The 23,650-nt window shown below is 36.1% G+C and overlaps 1 protein-coding gene across 2 annotated transcripts in view; it reads right to left on the bottom strand.

Moving 5' to 3' along the window:
• MBD5 (methyl-CpG binding domain protein 5) overlaps window positions 1-23,650 on the bottom strand; it is a 246,047-nt gene that overhangs the window by 147,241 nt on the left and 75,156 nt on the right. The window lies entirely within an intron of this gene.

The following is a 23,650-nucleotide window of genomic DNA, read 5'->3' as shown; positions in this document are numbered from 1 at the left end:
TCTTCTGAGACATGATAAGGAGGATGTAGAAAGCCTAAATAGGCCAATCACATTTAAGGAAATTGAAACAGTAATTAAGAATCTCCCCAAGAACAAAAGTTCAGATACAGATGGTTTTACAGGTGAATACTATCAAAAATTCTTAAAAGAATTACTACCATTGATCCTCAGGCTCTTCCAAAACATTGAAAAGACAGTAATCCTTACTAATTCCTTTTATGAGGTTAATATCACACTCATTCCCAAAGATAGCAAAGATACCACCAAGAAAGAAAATTACAGACCAATCTCAGTAATGAACATAGATGCAAAAATCCTCAACAACATCTTAGCAAACCGAATCCAACAATACATCAAAAAGATTATACAATATGATCAAATGGGTTTCATCCGAGGGATGCAAGGATGGTTCAACATATGCAAATAGGTCAACATCATACACCACATCAACAAGAAAGACAAAAATCACATGATTATATCAATTAATGCAGAGAAGGTGTTCGACAAAATCCAACACTCATTCAAGCTGAAAATACTCAGCAAAATAGGGCTAGAAGGAACCTTTCTCAAGATAGTTACAACTATTTATAAAAAGCCCACAGTCAACATTATCCTTAATGGCAAAAAACTGAAAGCATTTCAGGTCAGGAACTAAGCAAGGCAGTCCACTGTCTCTGCTCTTATTCAACTTAGTTTTGGAAGTCCTAGCAATAGCAATCAGACAAGAGAAGGGAATCAAAGGAATCCAGATAGGGAAAGAGGAAGTCAAGCTATCTCTTTTTTGCAGATGATATGATATACATCGAAAACCCTAAAGAGTCTACAGTAAAAGTCGTAGGAGCAATTAACCAATACAGCAAAATGGCCGGCTATAAAGTCAATACAAAAAAGACAGTAGTGTTTCTCTATACAAATAATGAAGTAGAGGAGAAAGAGATTAAGGAGTCAATCCCATTTAAAATAGTATTCAAAAATATCAAGTACCTAGGAATCAACCTTATAAGAGAAGTGAAGGACCTATACTATGAAAACTTCAAAAACACTTCAGAAAGATATTGAAGAAATTAATGTTTATCTTAAAATAAAATAATCCAAATATTAAATTTAATTTGATAGTTTTCTAGTCTCATGTGTGACAATCAAAATCACTGACTTCCAACTATCTTACTTCATTCCCCCTACATCACAAATGAACTTTTATTCATTCTTTACACTGTTTACCAATAGTAAGCCTGTTTGTGGTTGAGCAACTTGAAAATGAGGAATATAACTTCTATGCCTACAACTTAATCCAACTAGTGTTTGCTATTTATGTACACAATTTATTTATGTACACAATGAATGAATGCAGCCAAAGCAGTTTATTCAACCAAGGCATTCAATTAATAGCTCTAAGGTTATAGTTAATATATTGATTCTTTTTATGAAATATTTTTAGATGTATGAGAGCCATTAATACAAGAATGATGGGGGAAATTACTAGGGAGGAGGAATCTAATTTCTATTCCAAACTGAGTTGCCATTCCTGATTAAGGTAACCTGTATTTAGTTAGGAAAACTAAAAAGGCATGTTGCAGGAAGTGTCCAATGATGAAACAATTTGAAATAAGACAGCACTCAACTTGAGAGTATGTTCCTTTCCTATTATAAATAATAAATTTCTTACTATGAGATAATACAGATAAGAGAAGAATCAAAAAAAGTTAAAAAATCTTAAAGTTCTAGAATTAAACTAGCATTTATAGCCTAGCTTCCTAGAGCACTTTTTTCTCTATATGCTCATTATTGATATGGTGTAACCTTATATTTAGACTACAGAAACAAATGATAAAAAATTATGGCTTCAAATCTTGGTGTAAGGTAGTTATTCTCTTGCTAACAAAATCTGATTAAGAAAAAAAGGAGGTCAGTATGAGCACTGATTTCTTTCTAATGCAAAAAAGATCTCCATGATGTAACTCTATAAAATAATATAATACAATACCACACTATCCCACACTCATAGAAATTATAGGGCCATTACAATGATCAGAATATTACTGGCATGTTTCATGTAATATACTTTAATGCAGGCTATAAAATTTCTGGTGGAATTAAAAACATTGAGATAAAATACCAAATACCATTCATTTGCTGAAATGATACATTTTTACCTTTCTATGAAAAGCTATTAGTTCCTTCATGAGAAAATCATCGCTCATTTCTATTAATATTTATTATGTTAAGAATAATAACATTTCTTCTTTCACAGAAGCATCAAAAAATTACATAGTCCTGTTTCAAACATTCGTAAATTCACATCTGCATTGTCCCTTTAATATATAGTTAACCCACATACTTGATTTTTGGCTTATACTGTTGGATTTAAAATATACCACAAGTTCCTGAATATATGAGAGTGCCTCTTCATTATTTAGTAACTAAATCAAACTATCTTAACATAAAATTCTAGTACAGTTAAATTCACTATTTTTTTATTTATTACTTATCAGTCTCAAATAACCAAGAAGTAATACTTGGAGCCGGTGAGGTGGCGCTAGAGGTAAGGTGTCTGCCTTGCAAGCCCTAGCCAAGGAAGTACAGCAGTTCGATCCCCCAGCGTCCTATATGGTCCCCCCAAGCCAGGGGCAATTTCTGAGCGCTTAGCCAGGAGTAACCCCTGAGCATCAAACGGGTGTTGCCTCGCCCCAAAAAAGAAGTGATAATTGACTTCTTGTCTAGGAAAAAGTATTTCCTAAAAGATTTTAACACTCAGAAATATGGTCCAGAGCGAAATCATAGTGGGTAAGGTGTCTATCTAGCACGAGCCATCCTGGGTTTGATCCTCTCCATCCTAATTGGTTCCCTGAGTCTGCCAGGAGTAATCCTTGAGTGCCACAGGGTGTGGCCCCAAAACAAAACAAAACAAACCCATGAATACAGGCGGCAGAATTTATACTTTAACAGGAAATAAAACACATTTTAATCACATGTAAATAAACATATATGCATTAGATAATATCAAATGTAACAAGGCATTAAAATTATGCTATATTAATATATTCAAGTTGATAATACTTTATAATGATCCCATTAAAAAATAAAACAGTCTGGGGCTAGAGCAGCGTTTTCAACCACTGTGCTGTGTGCCGTGAGATACTTTCTACTGTGTTGTGAGAAAAAAATCCAATTTTATCCATAACATGTGGTTTTGGCTCACAAACAGACCAATCATTAGATCATTTCATAAAAAAGTAATTATAAAATAATTTTACTTTATTTGTTTATTTGATTCCTATTCAAGAGAATTACTTTATATATATCGTCAATATAGACAGAGTTAATTTTTTTTTTAACATTTTCTAGTGGTGGTGTGCCTCATTATTTTTTTTTTATGAAAAAAGTGTGCCTTTACACAATGGAGATAGAAGGACGGTGGTTCGAATCCTGGCATCCCATATGGTAATATTATTTTTTATTTCAAAATTTTATAGATTTAGACAAAAAACAAGGACATTTACTATGTAATGTGTCACAATATTCTTGGTACTTAAGTATGTTTGTATGAGGTAAGTCAAGAAGATTGTGACACCTTATATAGTAAAAGAAGGGATTAATTCTCAGCAGGCATAATTGACTTCAAAAAGTTTTTCAGCTTTTATTTTTAGTTTAATTTTTTTGGGGGAATCTTGAGTAACACCCAAGTTGGTACACAGGGACTGTTCCAGTCTCCATGTATAGGATTGCTCTTGGGGTGATTTAGGGAACCATGAGCCAGGATCCACTGATCCTGATCCAGGGTTGAACCTGGGCCATCTTCATGCAGAGCAGCACTCAGACTACTGAACTAAGACTCCAGTCCATAGCATTCTATTTTGGAATAAGTTGAAACTTACAGAAATACTGCTAGAAACTTCAATCCAATTACCATTATTTACACTGTGTCTTATTTGTTTTTGTAGGTTTTTTGTTTTTTTGTTTTTGTTTTTGACCACATCCTGTGACGCTCAGGGGTTACTCCTGGCTATGCACTCAGAAAATGCTCCTGACTCAGGGGACCATATGGGCCACTAGGGATCAAATCCAGGAATGTCCTGGGTGAGCTGCGTGAAAGGCAAGCACCCCACTACTACACTACCACTCCAGCCCTATTTGTCTTTGTAGTTTTAAAGAAATTTACTAGAGAAATATAAATGGAAGACAGAGACAGACAGAAAAAGAGAGACAAAGAAAGAGATAAAGAAATTTAGAGGGGGCCGGAAAGATAAGGTGTTTGTCTTGCATGCAGAAGGTCAGTGGTTTGAATCCCGGCATACCATATGGTCCCCTGAACCTGCCGGGAGTGACTTCTGAGCATAGAGCCAGGAGTAACCCCTGAGCACTGCCGGGTGTGACCCAAAAACAAAAACAAAACAAAAAAAAATTAGAAAATGGTTTTTGGGAGAAAATTACATACATTTTTTCCAAATTTACTTGTCCTGAAATTTTTTGCATACATAAAAGTTAAATCTGGGTTTTATCACAGGAGAAAAAGGGCCATGGACCCTTGATGGTCCATTCATATTCTTATTGTAATCATTAGATTCTCCTGCAGCTTCTCCTTTCCTGAGGACTTCACCCATCTCTGAGTGGTACTTGGTTTACCCATTTGTTCTTTTGATTTATTCTTTTATGAGTAATTGTAATAATGCACCAATATGCACCTAAAAGCACGTGCCAGTAAGCATTTCCTTAGAACATGAGCATTCTTTAAATAACCACAAAATAATTTTCTAGATAAATATATCTAATACCTAATCCATATTCGATTTTTTGTACTTATACTAAGAATGTCCCATTCTTATACAAAGAATGCATATTTTTTGTTTGTTTTGGGGCCACACCTAGTGATGCTCAGTGGTTACTCCTGGCTCTGTACTCAGGCATCATTTTGGCAGGCTTGGGGACCATTTGGATTATCGGGGATAGAACCTAGGTCAGCCGTGGGCAAGGAAAACGTTCTCCCTGCTGTATTATCGCTCCAACCCCACTTATGGCATTTTTTTTTACTTGAAAAAAATACCTGGAAAGGATTCACTATATTATTACAAATTAAAATTAGTTGTTAAAGTATCTTTAGCTTGTTTAAAATTATTTTTTTTTTACTTAGCCTTTTTTTTCTTGGTGGTAACATTTTTGAAGAATACAGAGTTATTTTGTTTATGTCTTTAATTTGAATTTATTTGATGTTTTCTCATAAATAAGTTTAAGATATGTATAGTGGTTTTGGAGAGGTAATATTGCTCAAATACACCATCATATCAGGATGCACATAAAATGTCAGTTTAATTGAATATTGATGACTGTAACCTTGACCAGTTTGTTAATGTGATGTCCACATCTCAAGTGTTAGATCACTAGGCTTCAGTTATGATTGATAATTACTTTGTCATAAGTTTGACTCACTAATTTTAGCATTCATTGGTGATTTTCTATCTCCATCATCCCTTGAATTAGTTGGCACTTTAATTTACAGAAAAGCTTTCTTATCTCCCTCATTTATCTGTTCATTTCTACTGGAATTAACTGATGAATTATTATTTCATTTGGTATAGTATAACTTATTTATCATTATTTTAATGTTCACTGTTTCATATCTGGCTAGGGAGAAAAATTTTAAAATGAATCCTTTAATACTTTTTTTCAAATAAGGAAGCTTTCTTCAAAATAAAAATTTTAACTATGGTTGGGTATGTAATTCACAGCACATACTTAAAAAATTATTTCCTTCTTTCTTTTTCATTGTTCCTATGACCAGGTATCATACACACTTGATTGTGTGGCTGGGACTCAAACACAATGCTGCTGGTATTACATTCATTATGCAAGATAGTGTGAGGAATAGAAACCGAGGTTCATGCCTGCAAGGCAGGCAAGGTGTTCTTTGCCACTGAGTTATTTGCAGCCCTGAGAGGGCATGCTCTTCATAAAGAAAAAAGATTCTATCCTTGGCACCACACACACACACACACACACACACACACACACACACACACACACACACACGAAAATAAAATCAGATTCACAAAACTCTCTCTTTTGAGGAAGGGGTCACACCTGGTGGCACTCAGGGCTTTCTCCTGGCTCTGTGCTCAGAAATCGCTCTTGGAAGGCTCGGAGGATGATATAAATGCCAGGAATTGAACGGGGGTCCGTTCTGGGTTGGCTGCATGCAAGGCAAATGTCCTATCGCTGTGCTATCACTCTGGTCCCTCACAAAATCTCTTAAGTCCAACATTTTTTTAAGTTTATTATTAGTATCAAAGAGATAGCGCAGAGATTAATGCACTTGCCTAGAATAAGACTAAGCTGGAAATAACTCCTGAGAATTACTGGTATTGTCACTTCACCTCCAGTGGCATTGGTGGGGCATTTCGGAGAGGCTCCAGCAATACTACAAGTACCTCAGTGAGAAGAAGGATAGCGTGTCCATGGTACTGGCTGCCTACATGTTCTTCAACTAGTGCTGCTCAAACATAAGCGGCATTGCAAGTATCACTGAAGGCCACGGTGAAGGTCCTGTGCCCCTGACTCTGTTCTGCATTCCAAATCCGCATGCTCTGTACCACCCAATAGATGGCCATCTCCAAGAAAGAAAAAGAAAAACGGAATCTGCATTCCGGGAGCAGGGTGCCTAGCCTGTGATCGGAGGATCAGGGGGTCAGTTCTGGAAATGCTGGACCAACCAGGCTGGGTAGCTCCTTGCCCAGACCCAGTGAAGCTATATTATTCAAACCCAGTAGTGCTCAATGGGATATATGGTGCCAGAGAATGAACTCAGGGCTCGCTCATGTTAGGTTACCCATAACCCTTGAGCTAGCTCCCCAACCCCAGGATCTTTATCTTACCAAGATCTTCACATTAAATCCCTGTTTTAGTAAACAAAACAAAGCAAACAATCACAACACACATTTTTCTTTACAAATAATTAAAGTGATACCACATTTCAATTTCCAAAGAAATAAAGTATGTTCCATTATTTGCTATTTTTCATAAAAGTAAGCATAATGGTAAAGAGAATAATATTAAATTCAATAAAAGGGTCAGAGTTAGAATTATGAGATGACACTGATGACTACTACTACTAAATGAAGTGAAAAAAATCAGCAATGTTCATAGTTGAAAAAAAGTATCTCTTCTTAAGTTACTATTTCCTTTGAGCTGAAAACATTGAAATGAGAGGATTTTAACTAGGAACTATAAATAACTAAAATCGTATAACAATTTTAACAGTCATTAGAGTTAGATACTAAGGGAATCAGGCGATTTTGGCTCACAAAACTGTAAATCCTAATCCTCAATTGCACTATATATGGTCTATAATATATAATCTATGTAGAGTCCATATAGCCCCCTGAGCACCAGGGGTCACCCCTGAGCACAGAGCCAAGAATAATCCCTAAGAACAGCAGATGTGGCTTCCAAACTCAAAAAATTAAAACACTAATTAATTAATGTTCATTGATTTTATGTAAAAGGGATAATTAAATGTGAAACTTTTTCAAGATATAACTGAACTAATACACTTTTCATCTCTTGAGTTTGGTTTGGGTCACAAAGGTGATGCTCAGGACTTCAGGATCTGCACTCAGGAATCACTCCTGGTGGTGCCTTGAGGATCAAGATCAAGTCAATGGACTGCATGGTAGTGTCCTACCAGTGGTATTATTGCTCAGGCCTAAACTAATAAACTATGTTTCTAACTTTATTTAACATGGTTTACAAAGTTGTTTATAACACAATTATTTCGTACATTCAGTAACAATCTAGTGTGCTCTTTCCTCCACCAGAGTTACCAGTTTCCCACCCACTCCCAAAGCCTGTCTCCTTAGCAAGCACAAAATAATTTATTTTATAATGCAAACTGGTAAATGGAATTATTTGTGAAAATTGTTCTATGCCACAATGGTGTCATTAAAGTCATTGTTAAAGGATTAACTGAGCTGTTTGTTGACAGCTGAACCTTCTGTATTGTTGTTTTCATTTATTGAACTTAATTTGCTTCTAAGCTAGCTTCCCATTTAATTTATTGTGCTCTTACTGGACTGTCAGTATAGTGAAATTTGAAAGTAACCTAATCACTTTTTTTACTATAATAATAATTTTTATTTTGACCAAAGTGGATTACAAATCTTTCACAGTAATATTTTCGGTACATATTGACATTGAGTCAGGGGAATTCCCACCACCAAAGTTGTCCTCCCTCCACCCCCGTTCTCAGCATGCATCCCATATCCCCCTCCCTCACCCTCCCCAGGCTGCTAGTATAAGTGGTCCCCTCTGTGTCTAGCTTGTTGTAGGTTGGGTATCGATTCTATTGTTGTTGGCTTTGGATTTGGTGTTTAAGTTTAATCATTTTTTTTTATTGCTACTTAGTGATCATACAATTGTTTGGTCTTGGTACCCTCCATTATTTCCCCTTCAATTTGTGAGGCAGAACAAAATGGTTCAAGTTATGTGGTTCTGTTTGAAGAAAAGAAAAAAATAAAATGGGGCAAAAATCAAACAAGCAAAAAATGGGCGGAGTCCTTCTAGAGGCTATAAATATCAATTTGAGAGAAGAAAGGAAAAAAGGAAGAGAAACACAACAATGCAAAAAGAAAAATCAAATAAAAAATCCAAAAAGCACCACTGCAATAAAGATAACCACCACACAATAACCACGGTCCTGAAATAAAACAAAGCATAAAACCCCCCCCCACAAAAAACAATAATAACAGAACCAAAATAAAAATTTTGTGCTGCTTCTTTATTTTTCTTTTCTTTTTTTTTTGTTTTTTGGGCCACACCCGGCAGTGCTCTGGGGTTACTCCTGGCTGTCTGCTCAGAAACAGCTCCTGGCAGGCACGGGGGACCATATGGGACACCGGGATTCGAACCAACCACCTTTGGTCCTGGATCGGCTGCTTGCAAGGCAAAAGCCGCTTTGCTATCTCTCAGGGCCCACTTCTTTATTTTTCAAGTAAATATTGTGGAGATTAGAAAGGGAATTCCCTTGGCTTAAGAGATACAGGGTTTCTCTGCCCTTGAAGTATATTGTCATGGGAATAACTACAGACTCCCTACATGTTCTTTTACTCTCCCCTTCATTCTTTTGTGGAGTTTTAAAGAGAACACTATCCCTCATAGAGATGCAGTGGGTTTCTTTGCTTAGAAATATGTACTCTCTTTTTCTCTTTTAGGGGGAAAAATGTTAAATCCTATTATTTCAAATCATTCAATATGACTTTTCAGATTTGCAAGGACATTTCAAACATATTGTTATGTATTTCTCCAATCATATTGTGAAATAATTTATTATACATGTTATGGATATAGAATAACAAAGAAACCTCAATACTATATAGACCCATCATTTGAAAATGTCCAGTGCATGTTAATTTGCTGGATAAGGAACTTGAAGTTCTTTTATAATATCTAGCAAAAAAATGACAATCTTATTTTTCAGAGTATATGTTATAATACTCACAGATAGCTAATGGCATATTCATAATAAAAATGTAAGTTTCATGTTTCTGCACTCAGGAATTCCTCCTGGTAGTATTCTGGGGACCATATGGTATGCCAGGGATTGAACACAAGTTGTCTGTGTGCAAGGCAAATGGCTTACTAGCTGTACTATCTCTCTGGCTCCAATTCTGGACCATTTCCATTGTGGTCCTCTTTATAAAGAATTCAGAAACATAATTTAGAATTATTGTGAAGTATTACTTTGACATTCTTTGTAAGTGACTACCACCCAAAGTATAAGGTCAATGGTTCTGTCTTGTAAAGTCTAGTTTCTGTATATTCATCATGCTACGGGACCTAAAAAGTGGTAGTTATGTGGACTTTTATTTATCTGATGGCTAAGTAAATAATGTAAGTCCTTAGTGAATAAAATGTTGACTTCTGGAGATGGGGGGAGAGTTCAATGGGTTGCAGTGCATACACTGCATGTAGAAAGCAGCACCTGAGCACAGAAACTTTAGTTCTTTAGTATCCCTGGGAGTTGGCCAAAAACTACGTCTGCCCCTCAAAAGATCAGATTTTATTTAAGTTGCAACAGCTCCACTTAACAAACAGTGAGCATTCATCCATCCATTCTTTTATTCAGCAAGTAGCTTACATTTTCAAAATGGATTTGTGATTGGAGAGATAGGGTTAAGGCCCTTGCTAAGCATGAATTGCCAGGAGGAGCCCTTCAGCACTGCCAGAATGTGGCTCAATCCAACGTCCTAGACTCCCTTCCCTCAAAATGGCTTTGTAACTGCTTTCTATGTTGAAATATTAACAACACAGGTGAGTTAGTTTCCAAAGCTAATGTCCTGAAGAATAAAGCCCTTAAGGTAAAGTTTTGTTGTGATGCATGCACTACAGTGTAGGATATTAATAAGTTTGAGAAATTTAGAGTTTAGAGATTTCTTCTCTAGAAATATTCAGAGGTTTTTATTATGGCCCTCCATTGGTTATTGCTGACCATTCTCCATGACATTTGATCTTCTGAATAGTCCTAATGGTTCAATGTTAGAGCACATTGAAACTATGCTATTTGGCTGACAGTTACCATAGCCATCGTGAAGATCTTTGGGTGGCCACTGGTTGTCAGGGATTGACCTTGAGGCTTTGTTATATAAGATATGTCCTCTATCTAGGTCTTGAAGATATTGCCCATACAACCCAGGAGAATTTCCATGATAGAAATTATAATTTTTTCAAGAGAGAACAATTTAGAAAATACATATTATCTTTGTGTAAAATGTGTGTAAGGGTGTATATGTGTATGTATATTCTAATCCCCCAAATTTACTTGACAACATAATTTTTTCTACTCTACCTTCAACAACAGTTTTTAGAAGACAAATCTAGAAAATCTGACTTTGGAAAATAATAATTTGTGAAAAAGGAAAATGCTGGAGAAAAAGTGAGAACTAGTTTTATATTCTTACTGTATTAAGTTTCCAGTCCTAAAAAAAATCTGCTCTGCTCCTCCCCTGAAAGATATTAATACATCCTGTTGTTTGTATTCCTTTATTACTGATTTGCTTAATGCATTGGTGGAGATATTGGGGCTTAGTGTTACACCTTGCCCTGCTTAGGGGCTATTTGTGGCCTATGCTTAGGAGTAAACTCTATCAATGCTTGGGGAACCATGATGTGCTGGAGATTTGAACTGGGATCAGTGTGATGCAAGGCAGCTACCTCATACTACCACTTATACTTAACCCCTGTACTATCTGGTCCTGTCTATTGCCTTTTATTCTGCTTAGTTTCTGTTTCATTAAGCTGTCGATCTCACTATTTCTGTCTCCCTTTGCATTTCAAATTTGATTTAAGACTCATTTTTTTTTCAGTACAAATTCTGGTCATCAGTCCTGCTATTTACTTTATAAATTTCCCTGGCTATGTAAAAAATATGTTAATTTAGCAGGCTAATTTTTTTTATCATCAAGAGGACAAACATACATACATAGTTGATCCTTAGCATGTATGTGCATTGATTTTTTTTAGCTAAGAATTATGATGTGATCTATCATTTCTTTTGTTATAGTACTATTTTTTGCAAGGAAGAAGGAAAAATAATTACATTCTTTCTGTGCATATCTGAATCTCTACTTGAAAGTCAGTCACTTGTGCAGATGGCTCTAACTCATTCAATGCTTGCTTTCCAGGTTTATTATTTTTTTTTTGGTTTTGCTTTTAATATAAACACAGTTATTAAAGGGAGAAGAAAACATGGCTTCCTGATTTCAAAAACTGACGCTTTGGAAGAAATGTGTCATACCTCTGTGTCAGATGATAAAATTAAATTCTCTTGAATACAAATTAGGAAACACGAATGGTCTAAACACATCTCATTGAAGAAGGGGTAAGATTTCAAAATAATTACAGTAATTCTAAATAGCAGGCAAATGATAGGGGAAATTCATAATGAATATTTTTTTTTCATAATGAATCTTATCTAACATGATCTAAAATAAAAATTTAAATAAGTATGCATTGTGCATTTAAATTCAAACATAAAAGCCCTGTTTTCTAAATTTAATATTTCTGATAATTTTAAATAATATTTTAATACTAGCCTAAATAACTGTATAGTCTTTCAGAATCCTTAAAATTGCCAGTAATATTCAATTATATCCCTTGCAATTCTCGTACATGGAGCCAGAATTTTCTGAGGTTTCACAATAAATATTAGCAGCGTAGCACACTCTACCTTGATTTTCAATATCTAGGTCACATGGAGACTATGAATACTATGAACAGTAGAAAAATAAAGCAGAAAGATTTTTGTGGAGACACCAAGAAATTATAACAATGTTCAAATTCTTTAAAAACCTGAGTAAAACATGGTTTTAAAAAATACAATGCCTACATAAAACTGAAAATAGTGCCTCCAGATTAAGCTTCTCATTTGCTATCTAAACTGAATTAAAATTTTGAGGAGTGTCATTTGTTTAACAAAATGCCTTTTATTTTATTATTCTCTCAGATGTGTGTGCTTGAGAGAGAAAAAGACAGAGAGTACAGCGAGGAACACACAAAAATATACTAAAAATAAGTATATGCTAATAAAAAAAACCTTGCAAGTAAGAAAAATCCTGCAGCAGCCAATGAAAATCAGAAACTGTCACTTCTATTTACAATGTAAAAATTAGGCATGATAATAATGTAACTGCAGTCATAGTTTTTATTTGTGATATAGAGGAGTGACAATTCTTTAATTAGAAAAAAGTACGCTGAGGTCTTAAAATATATTTTAGCCATTAAGATATAATTATAGGTATCTGTAGAGGAAGCCTCAAGCTCCAATCCTGGAGGAATTGGGGAACGTGGGTTTGGAAGTAAATGCCAATACAGGAAATAATCCACACCAGGTTAAGGAGATAAAACAAATTCAAAAACTACCACAACAAGCTAACTACAAGCAGAAAAGAGGGCACCAGAAGGCAGACAGACAAGCTGTGGAAACAAAATCTGCAGAAGTCTTTCTGACCTGATGTCTTCATTGGGAAGAGTAGAACCACCGCATGGGTGGAGAGCAGGTAGTGGTAGGGGACCAATCCAGAGGTTCTTCCTACCCAGTGGGACAAACAACATGGAAAGAAAAAAAATCTACCTAATTAGGGTAAAAACCGGTTACTCCAGAAGTTATCTTGGACCTGGAATTGTCCTTTCTATTATTTTTCTTGATATCTAATGAAATTATTAGATTACAGATTTCTCCTCATAGTCCTACCCTAAGATATTATGTGAAGAACAGGAAGTAAATATTCTGCCATCAAAAAATTTACAATCTGCTATTAAAATCTCTAGAAATGTAGTTTCTACAAGAGATAGAAATAAAAATCTTTTTAAAGTCCATTTTTCTTTCCTTTCTTTCTTTTTTATATTTTTTATTTTTTTGGTTTTTGGGCCTTACCCGGCGGCGTTCAGGGGTTATTCCTGGCTCTGTGATCAGAAATCGCCCCTGGCAGGCTTGGAGGGACCATATGGGATGGCAGGAATCGAACCTGGGTCCAGGGATGGTCGCATGCAAGGCAAACACCTTACCACTGTGCTATCACTCTAGCCCTAAAGTCTATTTTTGTTAATCTATTAGAACTAAAAGGAAATCATATTTAAATATTGATCAATTTGTATATATCTAGGAATATTTATGTAATTGATGAAATTATTTTACCATCTACATTTTTAGATAATTCTTATAAGAATAATTATATTCAGGGAAACCTAATATGATAGAATTTATTTATTTCTTTCATTATTTTATTTTTTTGGTTTTGGGGCCACACCTGGTGATGCTCAGGGGTACTCCTGGTTATGTGATCAGAAATAGCTCCTAGCTTAGGGGAGCATATGGGACACTGGGGGATCGAACCTCAGTCTGACCTAGGTCAGCAGCATGCAAGAGAAATGTCCTATAGCTGTGCAACAGCTCCAGGCCCTAATATGATAGAATTTAAAATCTTGCTAAGGTGAAAGTTGTAAAATGCCATTTAATTTTTTTATTTTAGTTGATTAACTTTCAGTGACTTCTGCTTAAAGTTAAAGATGGCAGGTGGATTATGAATGTGTTCTACTTCACTTTGGATGTTTTAAAAATGATAACAATTTTTGAAAAAGATAATAAAGGGAAGTAGGCCATTAACAAATGAGAGATTTACAAAAAGGTTAATCACATTCAAAGGTGAATCCTTAAGATTTACAGTAGACCTGTCACAAAAAACCTTTAAGGCCAGAAAACAGTGGTGGGATATAGTGACAAAACTCAACAAAATGAACGCATTACCTAGAATATTGCACCCAGACAGACTCACTTTCAAGTTTGAAGCTTCACGGATAAACAACAGCTCAAAAACTTTATAGATTCAAAACCAGCCTAAAAAGACAAAGTAAAAGGTCTACTTTAAGACAAGACTGACCAACAGACACACCAAACTTCTACATAAAGATGACACTAAGTCCCATGATAATTATCTCTCTCATTGTGAGTGAAGAGAAACAGTGGCAACATTGATTAAAAATTTGAATCCAACATTCTTCTGCTAACAAGAAACACATCTGAATATCCAGAAAAAACATATACTCAAAATAAAAGGCTGGAGGAAAATCATCCAAGCAAACAACTCCCTTAAAAAAGCTGGAGTGGCGGTATTAATATAAGATGACACAAACTTTAGACTTAGAAAAGTTATAAGGGACAAAGATGGACATTTCATACTAATCAAGTGATATGTACAACAGGAAGAAATCACACTCTTAAACATATATGAGCCCAATGATGGACCAGCAAAATATTTAATACAATTGTTGACAATGCTGAAAGAAAGCATCAATAGCAACACAATAATAGTGGGAGACCTCAACAATGCCCTATCACCCTTTGATAGGTCAATCAGGCTGAAACCTAACAAGAATATACTAGCTCTGAAAAGAGAAATGGAAGAAAATGGGCTAGTAGATAATATACAGGGCACTCCATCCCTAGAAAACTGAATACATATTCTTCTCCATTGCACATGGGTCATTCTCCAGGATAGACCACATGCTGGCCCATAAAACTTATCTTTATAAAGTCAAGAGGATAGAGATTTTACAGACTGTCTTTTCAGATCACAAGGTACTGAAATTAGAAGTGAACTACAAAGGAAAACAGAAAAAAAAACTTTAACACCTGGAAATTAAACAGCTCACTACTGAAGAATAAGAGATGAAATCAAAAAGGAAATCAAAATCCTGAAAACAAATGACAATGAACACACAAATTATCAGATTATATGGAACACAGCAAAAGCAGTACTTAGAGGAAAACATAACTTTGCAAGCAAACATCAGGAAGAAGGGGCTTACATAAATAGCTTAATGACAGAGCTTAAAAAATTGGAAAATGATCAACAACAAAAAACCCCAGATAGGTAGCAGAAGGAAATGACAAAGCTTAGAGCAGAAATCAATGAAGTGGAAATCAAGAAAACAATCTGAAAGGTCAACCAAAGCAAAAGTTGGTTGTGTCTATCTCTCTCCACACGACTAATTTCACTCAGCATAATATATAGGTCCATCTATGTATAAGTCAATTTCATGACTCATCTCTCCTGACAGCTGCATAATATTCCATTGTGTATATGTACCACAGTTTCTTTACCCATTCATCTGTTGAAGGGTATCTTGGTTGTTTCCAAAGTCTGGCTATTGTAAATAGTGCTGCAATGAATATAGCTGTGAGGAAGGCATTTTGTATTGTGTTTTTATATTCTTAGGGTATATCCTTAGGAGTGGTATAACTAGATCATATGGGAGCTCAAGTTCCAGTTTTGCAAGGAATCTCTATATTGTTTTCCATAAAATCTGGAATAAATGGCATTCCCACCAGCAGTGAATGAGAGTTCTTTTCCACATCCCCACCAGCATTGATTGCTCTTGTTCTTTATGATGTGTGCCATTCTCTGTGGCATGAGATGGTACTTCATTGTTTTTTTGATTTGCATCTCCCTGATGATTAGTTATGTGGAGAATTTTTTCATGTGTCATTTGGCATTTGAATTTCTTCTTTGAGAAAGTGTCTATTCATTTCTTCTGCCCATTTTTTTGATGGGGTTAGATGTTTTTTTCCTTGTTAAATTCTGTCATTACCATGTATAACTTATATATTAGCCCCTTATTTGATGGTATTGGGTGAATAGTTTCTCCCATTCTGAGGGTAGCTTTTGTATCCTAGTCACTATTTCCTTTGAGGTGCAGAAGGTTCATGAGGTCAGGTAAGAGAGCAGTGGTTAAGAGCAGGAGTAAGAGATGTGGTTGAAATTGAGATTAAGGAACAGCTGGCATCCACATTCTCTAACGAAGCACAGTGCTAAGGCATTATAGTGACCCCACTATGATGGCTAGTTCTCAAACCTAACCATCTTAAACACCTGAAAATGAAGAAGGTTGTTTTTTATGGAAAACTCCCAACCAATTGTTTCTTTGGCTGGCAGTTAAATACGAACATGTAACCAAGGACAATCAAATACTTAAAATAGACATAAACATAAAAGTAGGGAGCGTCTATACTTCAAAGGAAATGATGACTAAAATACAGACTGCCTAGAATGGAAGAAACTATTTGTCCAATACTCATCTCATCTGATAAGGGATTAATATCTTAGATACACAAGGAACTCAGAGAGCTCAGCAATAAAAAAAGAATCATCTAATTCATCCAAAATGGAAAGAAATGAGCAGAAACTTTCTCAGAGAAATACAGATGGTCAAAAGGCACATGAAAATTGTCATGGCCCATTTTTATTAATTTTTTTGGGTCTCTCAAGTGCTGTTCTTGAGGTTTGGGCCCCATCCAGCAATTCACAGCCAACTGTTGTATGGTCATAGACAAGGGTCTCGGAATGCTATGCTGTCTGGGCTTTGTGATTTTGGTGATTATCCAGGCTAACTTTGGTTGTACTTGAGGGTCCTTCAGGTGCCAGAAATTGAAATAGGGTTGTTATTTGCAAGGCATGTGCCATACTCTACTATTTCTCTACCCTTTATTATCCCCCACTTAATCCATTTTATTTACTTCTTAAATGTCTTTTTTGTTTGTTTTGTTTTTGAGCCACACTGGGTGACACTCAGTGGCTACTCCTGGCTGTGCTCTCAAAATTGCTCCTGGCTCGGAGGACCATATGGGATGGTGGGGATCAAACCTAGGTCCGTCCTAGATCAGCTGAGTACAAGGCAAATGCCCTATTGCTGTGCTATAATGCTGACCCTTTCTTAAATATCTTGAGAAAATGAGAAAAATAATTTATTTTAGTATGAACATCTGAGTCAAATTCTTAGCTCATTTGCTTATTTTTTTTTATAAGATAAATGGTCTAATAATATTAACCCAAAAGTCTCTCAACTACAAAACCTTACATGATTTTACTTAGCTGGAACTAAGGTTTAAACTATTTCCTATCTCTGCTTTTAATATGAATTGACAATTTTATTTCTAGTTAAGACTATCTTAGTTTCTTGCATCCTTCATTTCTAACTAACTAAGAAACATTATGCAATCTTTTTGTCTTTTGTAAATCACAAGAAAAATTCCAAGGATCAGTTTTGTTTATTTGTTTGTTTGTTTGAGGCATACTGAGTGGTACTCAAGGTTTACTCTTGGCTATGAACTCAGGGATCACTTCTGGTAGTGCTCAGTGGATGATTTGGGTGCCAGAGATAGAACACAGGTTGTGTATAAGTAAGTTCCCTAACTGTTTCACTACAGAGTAGATTTTACTATTACTACTGAAACCAATAGAAGACCCCAAGAAGATATTACTTATGAACTGACATATTAACAATAAATAAAAAATTAATTAGGAAAATCTATGAATCTACACCTGCCCAGTGGGGCCCAACTGTGAGAAACTGTGAGTGCCGCCTGTGTGTGTTTGTCTCCTGTTCTGTCTTCTGAACCTCTTGGGAGTGGGCCGAAAAGGGCCCAGAAAATTCGCTCTCCCAGAAGCTCATTCAAGGGCCGGAACGCCAAGGAACTGCTTCCAGTCGTGAAAACCGGCTATATGCAGTACTTCGCAGAAGGCAGGTCCCCTGTTTGTGACGTCAGGTTGAGAAAACCTACAAATCTATGCCTGCCTAGTGGGGCCCAGAAAATTCACTCTCCGAGACTCCAGAGGAGCACTTAGCTCCGCTTCACTACACGGCTGTGCGCTCTTTCTAAGGAAAGAATGGCACTGCAACAAGAAAATAAAATCACACTAAGAACTGAGCTGGATCACTGAAGCCCAGCATCTCTCCCCAGACTGTCTTCTCTGCTGCGTGCTTGGGCCCAAGATTTGATCCTGTGTGAGGCTTCATCCATGGAGGACTCCCCTTCTGTGGAGGAAAGTCGACCCACCCAGAAAGGGGGGAGCCAGGAGCGTGGTTGCGTACATTATTTAGCCAATAAATACCACCACAACAACGTAGAAAATCCCACAATACAAGTGTGACAATGGGGAAACAATGCAGGCCAGCATCAGATATCCTGCTCATGGATTGGCAGGATTAACATCATCAAAATGGCAATACTCCCCAATGCATTATACAGATTTAATGCTATCCCTCTAAAGATACCCATGATATTCTTCAAAGAAGTGGATCAGGCACTTTTGAAATTCATTTGGAACAATAAACACCCTAGAATAGCTAAAGTAATCATTGGGAAAAAGAATATGGGAGGAATTACTTTCCCCAACTTTAAACTTTACTACAAAGCAATAGTTATCAAAACAGCATGGTATTGGAATAAGGACAGGCCCTAAGATCAGTGGAATAGGCTTGAATACTCAGAAAATGTTCCTCAGACATACAATCACCTAATTTTTGATAAAGAAGCAAGAAATCCTAAATGGAGCAAAGAAAGCCTCTTCCACAAGTGGTGTTGGCACAACTGGCTAGCCACTTTCAAAAAATTGAACTTAGACCCCCAGCTAACATCATGTACAAAGGTAAATTCAAATAGATTAAAGACCTTGATATCAGACCCGAAACCTTAAGATATATAGAACAACACGTAGGCAAAACACTCCAGGACATTGAGACTACAGGCATATTCAAGGAGGAAACTGTACTCTCCAAGCAAGTGAAAGCAGAGATTAACAGATGGGAATATATTAAGCTGAGAAGCTTCTGCACCTCCAAGGAAATAGCGGCCAGGATATAAGAGCCACCCACTGAGTGGGAGAAACTATTCACCTAATACCCATCAGATAAGGGGCTAATATCCAAAATATACAAGGCACTGACAGAACTTTACAAGAAAAAAAAATCTAATCCCATCAAAAATGGGGAGAAGAAATGGACAGATACGTTGACAAAGAAGAAATACAAATGGCCAAAACAGATGAAAAAATGCTCCACATCACTAATCATCAGGGAGATGCAAATCAAATCAAAGAAACTGTGGTATATTATGCAGCCGACAGGAGAGATGAAGTCATGAAATTTTACTATACATGGATGTACATGGAATCTATTATGCTGAGTGAAATAAGTCAGAAAGAGAGAGAGAGAAATGCAGAATGGTCTCATTCATCTATGGGTTTTAAGAAAAATGAAAGACATTCTTGCAATAATAATTTTCAGACACACAAACAGCGATGAGTTTAGTTAGAGAAATAACTACATTTTGAACTATCCTAATAATGAGAATGTATAAGGGAAATAGAAAGCCTGTCTAGAGTATAGGCGGGGGTTGGGTGGGAAGGAGGGAGATTTGGGACATTGGTGATGGGAATGTTGCACTGGTGATGGGTGGTGTTCATTACATGACTGAATCCCAAACACAATCATGTATGTAATCAAGGTATTTAAATAAAATATATAAAAATAAAAAAATTAATTAATATAACATACAATTTTATAGTCTAAGAATTAAAAAGAACAAGTGTGCTACATTTCTTTTTTAAATATACATATATTGCCATATGCCACATAGTTGACATAGTCCATTATAATACATTTGTTCCCAGAACCTTCTAAAAACAGAAGCAAAGAGTTTTACATTATGAGTTAAAAATGTGTAAAAAAAAGAAAACTGTTTTGTTGTTGTTTTTGTGCCACACCCGACTGGATCAAACCCCAGTTGGCAGTGTGCAAGGAAAATGCCCTAGCTGCTGTGCTACTGCTCTCCCTTTATTGAAACTCACTCCTTACTAAATTTCTGGCTTCCAAGCTAAAACTTTTTTTAAAAAATTGTTTTACATAAGTATTTTCTTTTATTTAAACGCAGTGGTTACGGGGCCCAAGTGATAGCACAGTGGTAGGGCATTTGCCTTCCACGAGGATGATGTGGGACAGACTCTGTTCAATCCTTGGCATGGCTTCTCATATAGTCCCCAGAGTGTGCCAGGAGTGATTTCTGACCACAGAGCCAGGAGTAATCCCTAAGCGCCACTGGGTGTGGCCCCAAGGGCAATTAATTAATTAAAATAAATAAACATAGTGGTTACAAAGTTGTTTATTCTGAGTTTCAGTCTTACAATGTATACTACCCTTCACTGGTGCACATTTCCTGCCAGCAATGTCCCCAATGTATTTCCCACCCTCTCATCTGCTACCTCTAAGGCAGTCAATTTTACTCCCTATTCCTCCTTCTCTTTTCTCCCCTATTAGACATTGTTAATGAAGAGGTATAGTGCCTATCATTTCATCTCTTTATCAACACTTAGTTCTTGTCCAGCGTGATCAGTTCCAATTATCATTGTCTTACTGGTCCCCTTCTCTACTTAACTGCTCTTACTGCTCCACTAATTGTAGTGAGCTTTCTACTCTGGACTGGTTCTCCTGATCCTCATCTCTATTGTCTCTGGATGTTATTAACACACTATCTTTCTTTTTTCTTCTTATATCCCACTAATGAGTGAGATTAATTTATTCCTATCCCTCGCCCTCTAACTCATTTCAACTCAGCATAATATTCTCCATATCCATCCATGTATAAGCAAATTCAGTTATTTCATTTTTCCTAACAGCTGCATTGTATTTCATTGTGTAGAAATACCATAGTTTCTTCATCTACACATCTTGAGTTGTTTCCAAATTCTGGCTAATATAAATAGTGCTGCAATGAACATAGAAATGTAGAGGGCTTTTCTGTAGTGTTTTTGGGTTCCTAGGATAAATTCCTAGGAGTGGTACTGCTAGATCATATGGAAGCTCTATTTCTAGAAAAAACTGAAATTTTTATTAACTATGACTTCAGAAACAACGAAGAGTATGGATCCTATAGAATATTTCCTAAATGAGAAATAAAACAGTTTTTTCAAAAAAAATTTTTTTGGTTTTTGGGCCACACCTGGTGATGCTCAGGGGTTACTCCTGGCTATGTGCTCAGAAATTGTTCCTTGCTTGGCAGACCATCTGGGACACCAGGGGGATAGAACAATGGTCCATTCTAAGTTAGCATGTGCAAGGCAAATGCCCTACCATTTGCACCACACTCTGGCCCCTAAACCACATATTTTAATCTTAATTATTTTGTACTATTAAATTTAGGCAAAGGATGTTTCAAAATATATTAAATATTAAATTAAGATTCAAATATTAATCTGAGCTAATGTTAATTATTATGTTTATGCAAAGGGAACTTTAAAATAATAAAGTACATTTGTAAGATCATTTATAAGTATATTATGTATAATAATAGTAAAGTACAATATTAATCTTAGCTAATGTTGATTTTTATATAACATGCTATAGATGTCTATGATATTTTTTTATTGGCCACACCCGGTGATGCTCAGGGGCTACTCCTGGCTAGGGGGACCATACGGGACACCAGAGGTCAAACCCAGGTTTGTCCTGGGATAGCCTTATGCAATGCAAAAGCCCTACTGCTGCGCTACAGCTCTGCCTCTGATGTCAATGATTTTTAAGAGGAGAAACAATGGTAGATGAAGAATAAAGGTCAGGTAAAATAACCTATATTTTGGACTGGAGCGATTGACATTTGCCTTGCTTGGCTGACCTGAATTCGATCCCTGGTATCTCATATGGTCCCCGGAGCCTGCCAGGAGTGATTTCTGAACAGAACCAGGAGTAAACCTGAGCGCCACCAGGTGTGGCTCAAAAACCAGAAACCAAAACCAAAGACAAAAGTAACCTGTATTTTACATATCAATAATAAAATAGTATATAGCATAATTTTTATTTTATAAATATTATAGAATGTTTTATTATAAAATAATAGAATAAAACCATTATTAATAAATAATTGATAATAAAATAATCTTCAGATAGATAGATAGTAAAGGGAAGCACACAAAGACAAAAAATTTATTTTACTTCATAAAAATGCTAAGTAGTGGCCAGAGTGAAAGCATAGTGGTAGGGCATTTGCCTTGCGTGTGGCTGATCCAGGACAGACCTGGGTTTGATCTCCTAGCATCCCATTTGGTCCCCCAAGTCAGGAGCGATATTTGAATGCATAGCCAGTTGTAATCCCTGAGCATCACCGGGTGTGGCCCCCAAAACAAAACAAACAAACAAAAACAACAAAAAAGCTAAGTATAATAGTAAGATGGATCATTTAAAAACAAAAGATTATATATATATATTAATAAAAAAGAAAAAATTGGAATGGTACATAAAATAGTCATAAAATACATATAAAGGTCAAATAAAATATGAAAAGATTCATCAGTAGTAATCAAATAAGTGACATTAAATGCCATATTCTTTTCTCATTTCAGTTTTATTTAAAACCAAAACCAGAGAAACCTAAAGCAAAAAAATATAAAAAATTGGCACTCTTACATTATATTGGTAGAAATCCAGATAGGTAGTTTTAAAATATTTAACCTTTGATACGAAAATTTCTTTCTTTCTTTGTTTTTGTTTTTGTTTTGGACCATACCCCGTGATGCTCAAGGGTTACTCCTGGCTATGCACTCAGAAATTGCCCCTAGCTTGGGGACCAAATAGGATGCCGGAGATGGAACCAAGGTCTGTCCTGGATTGGTGTGTCTAAGGCAACACCCTACTGATGCGCTATCATTCCAGCCCCCACAAACTTCTATTTTTAAGAATATGTCATTGATCATTATTATTTTTTAGTATTCAGTGTGTAATGATAGATTTTTTGACTATGTTTTTATATGTGAGTTTAAACTTAATTTTAAGTGGAAATTTGGGGGCTAGAAAAATAATTAATACAGGGAGGTTAAAGTGCTTGCTTGTCATGCAGCTGATTCCAATTCCCTAAGCACAGCCATGAATAATCTCTGAACACCACTGGGTATGACCCAGATCCCTAGCATTCCCCTCAAAAGCAAATGTTTATAACAACACTGATAAATGTTTCCCTTCAAATTGCTTTTCTTATATAAATTTTTGAGCAATTAGATGCATAATAAAACAGCTAAAAAAAGTATCACCCATATATCGATATCTACACAAGTATAACTTCTAACGACTGTCAATAACCTCTCATTTTTTTTTTTTTGGTTTTTGGGTCACACCCAGCAGAGCTCAGGGGTTACTCCTGACTCTATGCTCAGAAATCATTCCTGGCAGGCTCGGGGGACCATATGGGATGCCCGGATTTGAACCACTGTCCTTCTGCATGCAAGGCAAATGCCTTACATCCATGCTCTCTCTCCAGCCCCAATAACCTTTCTTTTGATAA

Source organism: Suncus etruscus, chromosome 5 (assembly GCF_024139225.1).
Source record: "Suncus etruscus isolate mSunEtr1 chromosome 5, mSunEtr1.pri.cur, whole genome shotgun sequence".
Taxonomy (NCBI): domain Eukaryota; kingdom Metazoa; phylum Chordata; class Mammalia; order Eulipotyphla; family Soricidae; genus Suncus; species Suncus etruscus.
The sequence above is the reverse complement of the archived record's forward strand: the minus strand, read 5'-3'. Positions and strand labels throughout refer to the sequence as shown.